A 14003-nucleotide genomic window follows, 5' to 3' on the forward strand; every position below is an offset into this window, starting at 1 on the left:
AGAAAAGGTTTCTGGACTACTCCTAGGCTTTGGGGGTGAGCAGCAGGGTAGATTCCATCCTCGCGAGAACTCTAAGGTACACTGTTATCTGCATTTCATAAGTTAACAAAGCAGGCCCACAATCACCTGACATCTGCCATAACATGGATGACCCTTGAGGACATTACGCTAAGTGACAAGAAGTAGTCAAATTGAGGCTTCCCTGGTGGCGCAGTGGTTAAGAATCCACCTGCCAACGCAGGGGACACGGGTTCGAGCCCTGGTCCGGGAAGATCCCACATGCCGCGGAGCAACTAAGCCCGTGTGCCACAACTACTGAGCCCACGCGCCTACAGCCTGTGCTCCGCAACGAGAGAAGCCACTGCAATGAGAAGCCCACACACCACAACCCACAGTAGCCCCCGCTCACCGCAACTAGAGAAGGCCCGCACGCAGCAACAAAGCCCCAATGGAGTCAAAAATAAATAAATTTAAAAAAAAAAGAAAAGAAGTAGTCAAATTCACAGAGGGAGAGAGTGGCAGTTGCCAGGGGCCAGGGGAAGACGGGGTAGGGTTAGTGTTTAATGGTTATGGAGTTTTCTTTTCAAAAGATGAAGAGTGCTGTGGACGGATGCTGGTGAGGGCAGCGCAACAAGGTGAATGCACTGAATGCCGCTGAACTGTGCCTTAGAAAGGGTAAAGATGGTACATTTTATATTATGCGTATTTTCCACAATTTCCAAAAAAAGGAAAACAGGCCCAGGATCACACTGTTAGTAGGAGGTCAAGCCAGGTTTTGAACTGGGCCCAGCAGACTCCACATCTGGTGTGTTGAACTGCCCCCAGGGAGCACAGGGCCCCAGCCTGTGTGTGAGCTCACCTACCTCCCCAGTGCCAAGGTGAGGGTCACCCCACCTTGTGTGGGCACCAGGCGAGGATGCCAGCCCTACTTGTGGCTGGTTGAGTGCCTACCTGTGGATGTTTGAATGGCGAGGGGAACAACAGAAAGCAGACCAAGTCTCAACACTTCATTTTGTCTAATAATCGTGTGCGTGTGTGTGTGTGTGTGTGTGTTTTCCAAAGCAGCCCTTTAGAAACGATGATGCTGATGCTGGTGGTGATGAAGATGACGATGACAATAACAAAATGATGAAAATGTCAGCTCCCACACATGAACATATGTGTGCTATGCATTTTCCATATAACATTTTATTGATCCTCTCCGTGACCTATGTGCGCACTTTCAGTATCCCATTCTACAGATGAGAAGATTGAGGCTAAACGAGATTAAGAGACTCACCCAAAGCTGCCTGCCAGTCAGTGGGAGTGAAAATTCAAAGCTTGGCCTGTCTGTCTCCAGATGCCTTTCTAGTAAGGGCCCAGGTTAAATGAGGAGGCTAATTAAGAAGGTATAACTGTGCTGCTTCTCAGAGTTCTATTTTGGGGGCCAACTTGAAGGGACACAGATAATTATTTCCTAGAATGAGCATCTTCTGCACAGGCCCCAGGATCTTCCATACTCAGCCTCCCGCGTGGAAGCTGACACCGCCTTTGCTTGGCGACAAGTCACAACAAGGCTGGGCCCACACCCGCCCCGCCCCACTCAGACAGCACCTCACGGGGAAATAAGATAAAACGAAATTAAGCTGAGCTCCTAATTCGCATTCCATCTCTGGCAGCTCCTTGATGATAAATAGTCTGGAATTGGAAACGAGGCAGGAGGGAGGCGGATGGCGATCTGGGCAGAGCGGCTCGGCAGACCGTTTCCACTTGGGATCACCCTCTCTGCTTCCTGGGGCAGCGAGGGAGGCAGGGTCTACGGCGGGGGTGAGCAGCCACCTTCTCCTCTTCCTTTAAAAAAATTATTATGTTTAATCATGATAAAATAGACATAACGAGGTCCACCATTTTCAAGTGTACATGTCAGTGGCATCAGGTGTATTCACGTTGTTCTACAACCACCACCAGATTCCATCCCTAGAATATGTTCATTTCCCCAGCTGAAACTGTACCCATAAAATACTAATCCCCATTCCTCCCTCCCCCAGCCCCTGGCAGCCACCCTTCCACCTTCCTTCTCTGTGAATTTGACTACTCTAGGGACCTCATATCAGTAGAATGTGCACCGTTTGTCTTTTTCTGACTGGCTTGTTTCACTTAGCATGATGTCCTCAAGGTTCATCCATGTTATAGCATGCTACAGAATTTCCTTCCTTTTTAAGGCTGAGAAGTATTCCATTGTACGGATATACCACATTTGGTTTACCCATTCATCCATCGATGGACACTTGAGTTATTTCCACCTTTTGGCCAGTACGGATAATCCCGCTGTGAACATGCCTCCTCCTCTCCCACCGTAGGCTTGACCATAACTGTATAATCAGGGTATTGAGGTGGCCAGGTTAAGTCAGTGTCCCCCACAGGACTGCCACCCTGCACAGTGCCCCCATGTACCCGTCACCTTGCCTCACCAGATCTCACCCCAGGTCTTGCAGGTTTCCATAGCAACCCTATGTCAACCAGCTGTGAAAGGCAGTCAGGTGTAGTGGTTTGAGTCCTGGCTGTGTTACTTACCAGGTTGGTGACGTCGGGCAAGTTCTTTTATTGTCTATGGCCTCAGTTTCTTCGCCTATAGAGCTGGAATCATAGTAGGACCTACTTCACAGCTAAGAGGAGGGGTTGCAGAAAATGGTACTAGCCCTTGTTCTGTGCCAGGCATTGTGCTGGTGCTCTGCACGGATTATCTGACCCCACAACTACCCTACGTGGCAGTTATCCCCTTAATTAAAGTCAGTGTAACTTTATCTATAAAGTTATCTGCTTTCTAGGTGAGGAAACTGAGTCTCGGGGAGGTGAAGCCCTTGCCAGTAAGTGGTGATGCTGGGATTCTGAGCACTGGGCTTGCACTCTTGTCTAATGCCTTATCCTGCCTCCTGTGCCTGGAAGGCATCTAGCACAGGGCCTAGTCCACAGGAAGTGGCCAGCAAATGAGGACCAGTGTGATAAAGTTTGGACGTGGCCATAGCTGGCTCCTGGGTTGATGAAATCAACCTGTCTCCTCCAGGGATCAGAGTTGGCTCTATCAGGCAAGGCCATTATTTGGCTTGGACATTTTGAACTTGGGGCTGGGCTGACAGGTGTGCTCTGCTGGGCAAAAGTACTAGAGATCTATACCTGACCTCAGGGACCTGTGACTCCTATGATCCTGGGAAGAGGAGGATCCTTGTGTTCCATCGTTTCTCGAAAGGTTCCTGACCCCAGAGTGGTAAAGACCCACTCGGGTTCTAAGCCCGTGGATCCCAGAAGGGGCCGCAGGCTCTAAGGTTTATGAGCAGCAGAGATGATGTTATGCTGAAAGCTCAGAGGAGGCAACCTCCTGGGTCAGCCAGGCTGCAGTCATCATGGAAACCGGGCAAGGCAGCACAGGCCACACCTACAGGACAGACAGAACCAGCCAGGACCCAGGTCATGTGGGAGAAGCTGGTCCTGACTTTAAGGGTGACCAGGTCAGAGCACTGAGAACGGTCAGCCAGGCCATGGTAAGCAGGAGACACTCAGATTTCCATGGCCAGCGAACAGAAGCCCGTTTCCTACTCCTGTATCAGTCCTGGGCAGGTGTTCAGTTTGGCGGGGTGCCCTCCTCCACGTGGTAACTCAGGGATGAAGCCTTCGTCCATCTTGGAGGCTCCGCATGCCCTGTGGTCTGGATAACCGCATCCATCCACCGTGGAAGGGCCTGGAGGAGGCCGTGGAGGTTTTTGTGGGCCAAGCCCGGAAATGTCATATATCACCTTTGCCCACATTCTACTGGAGAGAACCCAACTGCAAGGAAGTCTGGAGAGTGTCATCTAGCTGTGCGACCAGAGAAGGGACAATGAATTGTGGTGGGCAGCTAGCTTTTCTTGGTCACATGCAGTCAATCTGATACACATTTTCTGCTGCCTGCTGCCTCAGGAAGTCCTTAAGGAACAGAAGCCCACTGAAGCAAACTCAGTAAAGAGGGGTTCGTGATAAGCGTACAGCAGACAGTCTCACAGAAAACCAGGCACGTGGAGGTTGCCGTCCATCCACTCATTTATTCCTCCATTCATTCTTAGAGTCATTCATTCAATGCAGAGTTTCTGAGTGTCTGCTCTGTGCTGGTCACTGTGCTGTATGCTGGGATACAGAGATGGAAAATGTCAGATAAGGTCCCTGTTCTCACGGAACTCCCGTAGGAAGTGGGGAGAAAAACCAATTGAGAACACGTAGAAAGATTACACGTTGCAGCCAGTGCTCTGAAGGTCACATAAAGGATGGTGAGACAGAAGATAATTGAGGCTGGGTTAGGGGTCAGGACCTCTCCAAGGAGGTGGCATCTGAGCTGAGTTCTGATGGATGAACATGAATGAGCCATGCAAAGGACAGAGGTCAGAGCACCTCTGGGCCAGGGAAAGCTGTGCAAAGGCCCTGGGGCAGAAAAGAGCTTGATCTGCTTGAGGATTCACCGCCACTCCGATCACGCTCATTCAGACCTCTAGCTCCCTGTCCCACTGCTGTTCCTCTGTTTAATGCTCCTGTAACTGGACCGCCAAGTTCAATGACTCAGTCTGTTCTCCTTTTGCCTCGAGCTCTCAGGGGCACTTCATGCTTTACTGGCCATGTTGTCATCTCAAGATCCTCCTGGGCACCACGGCTCCCTTGGCCCACCCATTCCTGTTCATACAAGTTTCTTGTTCTCTCTGCCTTTGCTACCATGGCCTCCCCACCAGCTGCTTGTGCTGCGTGTCTTCACAGAGGCCAGTGCCAAGCATGCAGGACTGTTTGCCTCCATGGAGGAGAAAGGGACATTTGAGAAGAGGTGACATTTGAACTGAGTCTTAAGAAGTGGAGTAGGATGAGATAGGAAGGACAGAAGAACGCTTCAGAGGAGGGGACAGCAAATGCAAAGGCCCTGGAGCGTGAAGGTCCCTAAGGGAGAGGTCAGGGAAGGAGAGGTGACAATTCCAAAGGGATCGGGGTGTGCATGGCTGAGGGGGGTGAGGGATGGAAACTGTGGGAGCAAAGCCTGGACACATTGCTGGGTCCTGACTAGGAAGGGCCCTGAGTGCCTTGCTGAGAAGTTGCCAGTTTGCTCCTCCAGGAGCCACAGGAAGCTTAAGGACGGTGACTGGATTCGTCTTCTAGGCGGGTGACAGTGGAAGCAGGGTGGGGGACTGGAGAGGCAGTGGGGGTGGCAGGGGACCTTCAGGGAAGGCTGGGTGGGTCAGCAGCAGAAGGCCTGGAACGAGATCCATTCTTCCTGGCTGTCGGGCATGTAAAGTACGGCATAGCGCGCTGGCACAGAGCAGGCCCTCAGATGCCGTTGCCTCACCTCCTGATGGGGGCTGTGGTCTGGGGTGGGCTCTGGTAGTTTCTTAAATAAAAGAGCACCATCTCCAGAGTGTCAGCATAATGAGGGCTGGGAAGGGGCTCCTTGTGGGACCGCCAGCACGTCACCTGTGTGTGGTGCTTGAATACATGAACGAATGAGCAGCTCTTACTGTAAGCCAGGGGGCCTTCTGGGCAGAGGAGTGTGGAGTGACAGCGGCCCTAGCGTTTAGAGATTCTTGTCACTTTGCTCGAGGCTGGGCAGAGAGGACGAGGCCTGCTTCCAGAGCCTCCTCCAGCCCTAACCAATTGGCCGAAGGAAAAGAGGGCGGGAAGGTCAGAGACAGGCTGGAGCGGCTGTGGGGTAAGTTCAGACAGAGGACAAAGGAGAAGGAGAGGTTGGAGTCCTCAGGTGTCTAGAAAAACACTGGAGGCTCTGGGTAAAGCGGTGACCCCAGGCTCTAAGCGGTTGGAGCCAGAATTAAGAGCTCGTCTGTCTTTGGGGAGCAGTCTCAGCGGCAGAGCCGTCGGGTCCACAGCAGCTCTTGGGAGACAGAGCGTGGTTCAGGCGCTCGGGGCCTCTTGCCTCCATCCTTCCCAGAGTGGTGCAGAGGGACCGGGGCATGGCTCTGTCTCCACGCACATGCCCTGCGCCCCAGGCCCGGTCTGGAGGGGGTGCGGCCCTCTTGATTCCACGTGGAGAGGGGTGGGGACCGGTAGCTCCTGACTCCCAGGGCCTGGTCCCTGGTGCCGTCAGAAGCCCTGGCTCTGCTGTAAATATCTAGTCTTGCCCAGCTGTGCCAACCATTGGGCCCCATCCCCAACAGGATCTTCCACATAATTACACATGACATATAAATACACGTAGATGCATGTATATATACACACATGTACACACACACACAGGTACATGGGCACGCACATGTAACAGCAACACAAAAGCTCGGCTATAGAAACCCGTGCCTTGGTGATACACACACACACACACACACACACACACACACACACACACACACACACACAGAGCGTGCTGGAGGAATCAGTGTTGCAGGAACAGCGGGTGTGAGGGGAACCGGTGGAGATAGAGGCAGGGGCCGGGCCAGCTTGTGGAGGACCTTGAGTGACATTCCAGGGATTTGAACTGACCTGGAAGAGATGGGAAGCCACTGCAGGGCTTCCAGTGGGAAGCACTGTGGTCGCAGGGGACGTTTAGAGGATGCGTTGGACTGGGGTGAGTCTAAAGTGGGAACAATGAGGAGGGGGGGACTGTCTCCAAGTCCCCAAGAAGAAGGGGAGATGGGGGAGTGGCCCTGGGCATTAGCAGCGGGACTGGGGCAGGGCGGTCGGATAGGAGGGGCGAAAGGAAGCCGACTCGAGGGACTGAGTGTGCTGGGCGGACTCCAGGTCAGTGCCAGGCTCTGGGAGCCCAGGGGACAGGCGGCTGGCGGCAAGGCCGGGGGTTGCAGTGGGCCGTGGGGAGCTGCAGGCACGTGTCAGGCTTCCACGGGAGCCACCCAGAGGTGCTGGGCCTTGGGTGTGTGGTCAGGAGGAGGGTCCGGGCTGGGACTCTGGACCAGTCACACAAGGGACAAGAGCCTGAATCACACGGCGGCTGCGCGTTCCTGCGGGTGTGCCCGCCCCTCTCCCTTCTGTGCCAAGACCACCCCGAGCGCCTCTTCCAGGAAATGGCTCTGAGTTAGTCATCCCTGAGGCTGAGTGCCGAGGGCAGGTAGGGCAGCACAGGGTGGTGAGGAGAGGGGCAGAGAAGGGGCAGGGTCTTGGGCTGGTATCTGTCACCTCCCGGGCCTCTGTGTCGCCTGCCTGTCTCATGTTGCTTTGGGGCTTAGTAGGACCATTTGCGAATTATTCTGATGAGGATCTAGGGGAGGCCTTTCAGGCAGGAAGCAGCAGGCCCCTGCCTGGCTCGGTAAAAGCTGTGTGGGTCCAAGCGATGCCCCCTGCCTGGGTGGCTTCCCGCGTTCCAGCTCCAGGGGCCCATCTGCTCTCTCCAGCTGCTACCCCGAGCTGCTTCTCTTTCTTAATGCTCCAGCATCTCCTCCCAGGGAGCCCTAGGGACTCATATATAATCATATCCCAAATTTATCGAGCGCGTACTGTGTGCCAGACACTGAGATAAGCCCTTTGCCTGGTTTATCTTACTTCATCCTCTCAGCAGCTCTCTGAGCTGGATGCAGTTGTGACCCCCATTTTACTGGTGAGGAAACTGAGGTTCAGGAGGTGAAGGTAACTTGCTCATGAGGTAACAGAGTTGGGATTTGAACCCGGGCCATCTGTCTCCAGAGCCCCCTTTGCCAACCAGTGCACTCTGCTGCCTCTTATGTCACAACTGCTAACCCCCGCCTAGGAGGGGCGCGGGCGAATTCAAACCCGCGTCTGTGGGATGCCGGAGCCCTTCTCTGACCCGTGACGCTCTGTGCCTCCCGGACCCAGATACGCCTTTTGCCGCCCACGTCATAGACCACGGCTTGAGCCAGCAGCTGCGTGGAGCCCCGCCAGGGTCAGCTCTGCATCCCCACCCCCGCATTTCATACTGTGCCTGGAATGACAAGACCTTAAGTGCAGGTGCCAGGCAGGCCCCTGAGTGTAGGGGGGAGTGACACTGGCTTCCAAGAGGTGCTCTGGGTGTAGCCGTGGACTCCAGTCTACAGCCCAACAGAGGCTCTCCAGAAGGGGATCGTCATTTGGCTACATAACATGGGTTGCTTACTGGTACCTGGGAGCGCAGGTGTCGTGTCTGTTGTCATACGTGTGAATGCGAGAGCTCACACAGATGCATTCTGGAGGTCTGGTTTTACACGTGCATGTTTGTGGTGAGGATGTAAGTGCATGTGTGCACATGCGGGCGTGTGTATGGGGAGGTGAGTATCAGAATGGATGGATTTGTGCATATTGGCTGTGCAAGTATGTTGTTGTGTCTGTTTCCGTGTGAGAGAGTGTGAGGACCCCCAAGTAAGGAAACTCCCTGGGCAGACCCTGTCCTCCCTCCTGCCTCCTGACCCTGGAGGACCTGGACCAATGGTCCCTGCCTGCGCCGGGGCCTCCACGAAGCCTTTGGAGAGGTTGTTGGGCTCAGACAGGAGTAAAAATAAGCGGCCAAGCAAGAAGCCAGGCCATTCGTCTCCCCCCATTCCTGATTCTCAAGCTGCAAAGTGTACACCAGGCACCATCTTTGGCCCCATTGGGGGACCTGCAGGAAATGGAGCCTCGAAGCCAACTTCTCAGCCTCACCATCCCTTCCTCTCCCTCTGCTGGAATGCAGCAGCTAAGAAAGAAGGTGCAAGAGTCAGTCCCACTGGGCGTGCCTCCCAGCTCCCCCAGCTCTAGTCGTGTGAATGGAGAAGCTCACCGTCTCTGAGCCTCAGTTTCGTTATCTGTAAAATGGGGATAGTACCCACTTCACAGTGTTGTTATGGGCATTAAATGAGGTAGGGTTCAACGAAGAGTTAGTCCATACAAGTCAGTAAGTGATGGGGCTCATGCAGAGGAAGGAAGTGAGGGCGAGGAGGATTTACAGAGATCCCACGGGGACTCAGATGCGCCTTTTACTTAGCGTCTTTTGTAGTCACAGAATCCCCCATCCTTTGCATAAGGTACAAGAAACAGGTGGATGATGGTGTCTGGAAGCCTCACTTCTCAGCTTCTCTGTAGGCCCCTCTGTCTAGTGTTTCTTAGCGGGAAGCCGAGGGGTCCGGAGCCTTTGGAATATTGTGCTTCTTCCCATGGGATGCGAGTTAAACTGTCTCTGGCCTTAAGAAGAGAGATGGGTGTGAGGTATGCTGGGGCTTCCTGGTCCTGGACGGGGGACCACATGGAGGAAACAGGGGCTCTGGGGCTCCATGTCCACAGGGCTGCAGTTGGCGGGTGGGGTATCGCCATGGGCATCGCAAATGGTGCACAGAGACAGCACTTCCCAGCTGGCCAGCGGAATATAAGGGGCTAACACCCAGCCTTGGGGGGGCTAACACCCCGCCTTGGGGAGGGGGCTGCAGAGTCTGAGGGAAGTTAAGGGGAAAGCAAGCCAGTTATGCAGCAGTGGGGTAGCCCTAGCAAGAGATAGGATGACCTTTCTTATGGGCAGCCTTACCAGGGTTAGGAGTCCCAGCCTCACGACAGGACCCCCAGCTGACCCAGGTCACTGCCTCCTCTTTGAGCCCCTTTGCTAGGATTGGTTCAGGATTCATGACTTCCTGTCTGCAGCTGGACAGGGCTGAGGACCAAAGCCAGCTGGCCCTGGCCACAAGCCTTTGGAAGTCCAGTTGCAGCAGGTCAGGGATCATTCTGCCCCAGCCAAGCAGAAACCGTGCCCTGCTATAAACGTTGTCAGATGAAAAGGAAGAACCCACGCCTTTGCCCTTCTGTAACATAGGCTGCTCTCAACTGGAAGTGATATTGGCTTCTTTGGTAAGAACTGATCACGATCCCCAAATCTACTGACCATCCCAGCCCACAGAAAACCAGATGTGCCAAAGGGAGATCACGTTCGTAAAAACAATGCGTGTTAACCTGGAAAGGTCTGCATAAATGTCAACTATCGTTGCTGTTGTTGTTTTACGATAATAGTGATTAATAAGGAAAACAAAGCAACTCAGATTTATCTTATCTAGAACCTAGCAATTCCCGAAGTGTGTTCCACAGAACAATTCAGAAGCTCATAGGTGTTTCTGAGGAAAAAAAATTTAAAAGTGTGAGGAGAGAGTCTATAGTCAATGTTGTGGAGATTCTGGTTGAAGCAAGGCTTAATAGGTTTCTCTCCTGCAGAACCTCTGAGATAAATTCGTAAGCATTTGTTTCTTCCAGAGGAGAGAATTTCTGCAGCATTTTCCAAAGTTCCTTGACCCACTGAATGTTTTTCTCGTGGAACTTATTTCTCAGCCTGTGTTTTATGGAATGTACTTTGGGAAACATTTCTAGGTGTCATTCCGCAATTAATCAAATTTAGCCCCAAATTGCATGGTTAGCTCTTCTAAGCCTGACACTGACAGTATTTTTCTGTGTTGCCCCATAGGGTACCACTGATGCTCCAGGCATTGGCCTGTCTCGACAAGGAAAATCCCAGTGCTAGTGTGTGATGGGGGCAGGCAGGGCTGAACAGGGAACAGCGGGGCTCAGGGCTGCAGAGGTCACCAGAGGGGACCTTGTGCCAGCCTAATGCTGTTCTTCAGAGGGGCTAAGGCACACCACTGTCTCCTGAAATGGGAGAGGGACAAGTGGGTGCAACTAACACACGGAGCTTCCCCTAGAGACCTGACGGGGGAAGGAGGAGGCCGCCCAGCTCACTGCTCCCCTGTAATCCTGCTGGACCCTAAACTTCCACAGGCCCCACCCTGGGGGCTCTGAGCTTTCCTCTCTGCAGCCTCTCTTCTGGTTCAATGTTGAGTTCCTTAAAGCTGGGCTATCTCTCTCCTTGTCCTCTTCCCCTTTTCCCCAGAGAAACCCCCAGTTCCTTAAGAAGCTGAAGTTATTGATGTAGAGGATACTCCCCTCTGGAGCAGAGTTGATAAAATTAGCAAACGAAGATCCAGGATGCCCAGTTAAATGTGAATTTCAGATAACAAACACTTCTTAGTGTAGGTATATCCCAAATGTTGCATGGGATATACTTATACTAAAAAAGAATGTGTGTTTCTCTGAAATTCACATTTAACTGGGTGTCCTGGATTTTAACTGGCAGCTCTGTTCTGGGGCCGAGGATGTAACCTTTTCGGTTTTGCTTCTAAAGACTCTCAGGTGAGAGAGAGGAGGCCGTGGGGCCCTGTGGTTATGAAGCATCAGGGAGAACTCCCACCGAAAGCCCCTCTGTGGCCCCTGCTGGTAGGATGATGGATGTCTGTGCAGCCCCAGGTTGTCCAGGTCGGGGGGATGGGGCCAACGAGGGGTCTGACTGGGTGTAGGTCAGGCGTGCTCTAGGCCTGGCAAGGAGAGGGACTGTGTGCAAGCCCAGAGCACTGCCTCCATGCTGGGAAACACAGGCCTTGAAGGTCAAGGTTACAGCCTGATAAGGACACAGGCGCTGAAGTCAAACAGCTCAAGTTTCAACCCCGGCCCTGATCCCGACCAGCTGTGTGACCCTGTGTGAGAGTAGCCTCACTGTTCCTCATTCCCCGCCCCCAAAAGGGAACAGTTAGAGCACCTCTCGTGGCAGGGTACGATGAAATAGAAGAGTCCAGAGAAAGTACTGAGCAGAGTGCCAAGCTCACGTTAAACACCCGAAAGGTGACTGTTATTATTATTGCAATTAGCTGCGTGACCCTTCAGCTCTCTAAATTCAGCTCTTTGGGGTAAAATGGGCTTCATAAATACCAACCTAAAGAGTAGCTCTGAGCACTTGCATAAATTCTATTTTAATGGGAAAGATTGTGGACTGAACATACGCACACAAGCCCTTCCCTGCAGCCAGCCACCACAATGCCCCCTGTCTCCAGGGCCACACTGAAGGGGAAAGGAAATTTAAGTTTGGTCTCAGTCCTCAGGTGCCAGCGGCCTGTCTTCTTCCTGGCAGTCATCTGTCCAGGACTCTCACCTGTGCAGCCCACTCCCCTCACAGCCCCTTCCCTTCCCTGACTCCCAGCAAAACTGGTCTTTTCTTAGTTCTCTTTCTCTACTGTGGGAGATGGGGGGCGGTTGCTGAGATTGTACACCTGGGATAAGTACGTAACTGAATAAACACGAATTCAGGGGTACCGCACTGTGGCCCGTGGGCTGGGGACCTGTTTTATAAGTAAAGCTTGGTTGGAACATGTATTGTCTAAGGCTGCTTTTGTAGCACAACAGAAAAGCTGGATCATTGGGACAGAGACCATTAGGCAAGGCCAGAAGTATTTACTCTCTGGTTCTTTACAGAAAAAGTTTGCCAACCCTGCTTTACTCTGTTGTTTCCTATATATAATGCATATTTTTATATGCACATAGTATAAACTGTGTGTGTGTGTGTGTGTGTGTGTGTGTGTATGTGTGTGTGTGTATATAAAACACATTCCATCAAGGTACTCCCTCCCTGCCAGGCATTAAAGCAAACACTAGATAAAAAAAGAATATGTCATTTCTGCCCCTCAGGGAAGTCCTGAGAAGAAAATAGACATCTAAACAAACAATTACAGGCAGACTTAGCTCCCGTTTGGAGGCTGGGGTATTGTAAATTAATGAATGATTGAATTGTAATGTCGTATGACGAATGCAGGAATTGAAGTGCAAGTAAAACCCTGACTTAAATCTGCAAGTGGGGTCCAAAAAATCCTGTCATGTAAAATGTGGGCCTGTGAGATTCCAAAATTAACCAAATGACCAGAACAAGCCTGTGTAGTTAGTGGGCTGGGAGTGCCAGGATTCTGGGAGCTGGTTGCCAATGACATTATACCTGAATTTACATTCTATCGGGATGTCTTCTCCTGGGGTTTTCCAGTTTACACAAGACGCTAAGGGTATCAAGGAGGGCGTCACAGAGGAAGTGGTGCGGGGGAAAGATTGGGGGAGCAGGAGGTGAGGCAGAAAATGTCAGCAGGGGTCGGATCATAGAAAGATGGGGCTGCATGAACCTAAGACTGGACTAATCCTGACAGCAGTAGGAGGGTTCTCATGGTTTTCTTTTTCTTCCCTTTTATTTATTGTGGTTGATCTCTCAAGTCATTATTTAGTCTTACATTCATCATGCCAAAGACCAGAGGTCTTGCCCATGCACCTTGGTGGCAGGGAACCTGCTTTGGCACGTGTGCTCCGGAGGGTGGAACAGGGCAGGACTGTGGTGGATTTGCCATTGTAGAAGGCTCAGTCCAGCGTCAGCACAGACAATGCACTGGAGGGCGCAGGGCCAGCGGCAGGGAGATCAGAGTTGGGTGCAGAGGTCCAGGAGAGAGATGATGAGGATCCTCAAATGAGAAGGAAGGAGAGGGCAAGAGTGACTTACGGAGGACAGCAGCATCCCAGGGAGAAGCCTGGCTTGCTGCTCCCAGAAGTCAAAGCCCAGTAACAAGAAAGGCACTGGAAATTGAACAGTTCACAGCTCAGAGAGATAACCCAACCGGGCTAATGGAATAACCTACGTGAATAGGTTACCATGAGTGGTTCTCAGTTTCACTTCTGCCTACAGTCACCCAGAGGAGCTTAGGCTCTCCCTCTGAAATTCTGATTCAATAGGTTTGGGGACAGGTCTAGGCATTGGTGTTTTTATAAAACTCCCCACGTGACCCTGACGCTGAAGGTTGCAAAATTGCAAACGTGAGCCAAGAGAACAGGCTCACAGTGGAGAGCTTATGCCAGACGCTGGGCAGGAGGCGTGGCAGGACAGGGCCCTGTGGACGCGTGGACCCCTGTCTTTGTCTGATTGACAGGTAGCAGGAAATGTACAGGACCAGGCTAAGGGTTGACTTGTCTGGTTGTCACCCCAAGTCATCCCCACAAGGGGAATGAGTGTGAGTCCCCTGTGAGGGTGTTTCAAGGTACACTAGTGACCGTGGACTCTATGGGGAACGGTCAGTGCAAGCATGGCCTAACGCAGGTGGAAAGTACATGGGCTCGGTAGCCAGGAAGTGCTGTGGACACCCAGCTCTACTCGCAGTGAGCTATGGGGCCCTGGGTAATGCTCCAACCCCTCCGGCAATCACACTCATGTCAACGAGAGATAATAGCCCCTCTCTCAATGGGTTATTGGGAGGATTAAG

General features: G+C 52.4%; 1 protein-coding gene across 6 annotated transcripts in view; it reads left to right on the top strand.

Moving 5' to 3' along the window:
* CSMD2 (CUB and Sushi multiple domains 2) overlaps positions 1-14003 on the top strand; it is a 671005-nt gene that overhangs the window by 207836 nt on the left and 449166 nt on the right. The window lies entirely within an intron of this gene.

Source organism: Globicephala melas, chromosome 1, assembly GCF_963455315.2.
Source record: "Globicephala melas chromosome 1, mGloMel1.2, whole genome shotgun sequence".
Taxonomy (NCBI): domain Eukaryota; kingdom Metazoa; phylum Chordata; class Mammalia; order Artiodactyla; family Delphinidae; genus Globicephala; species Globicephala melas.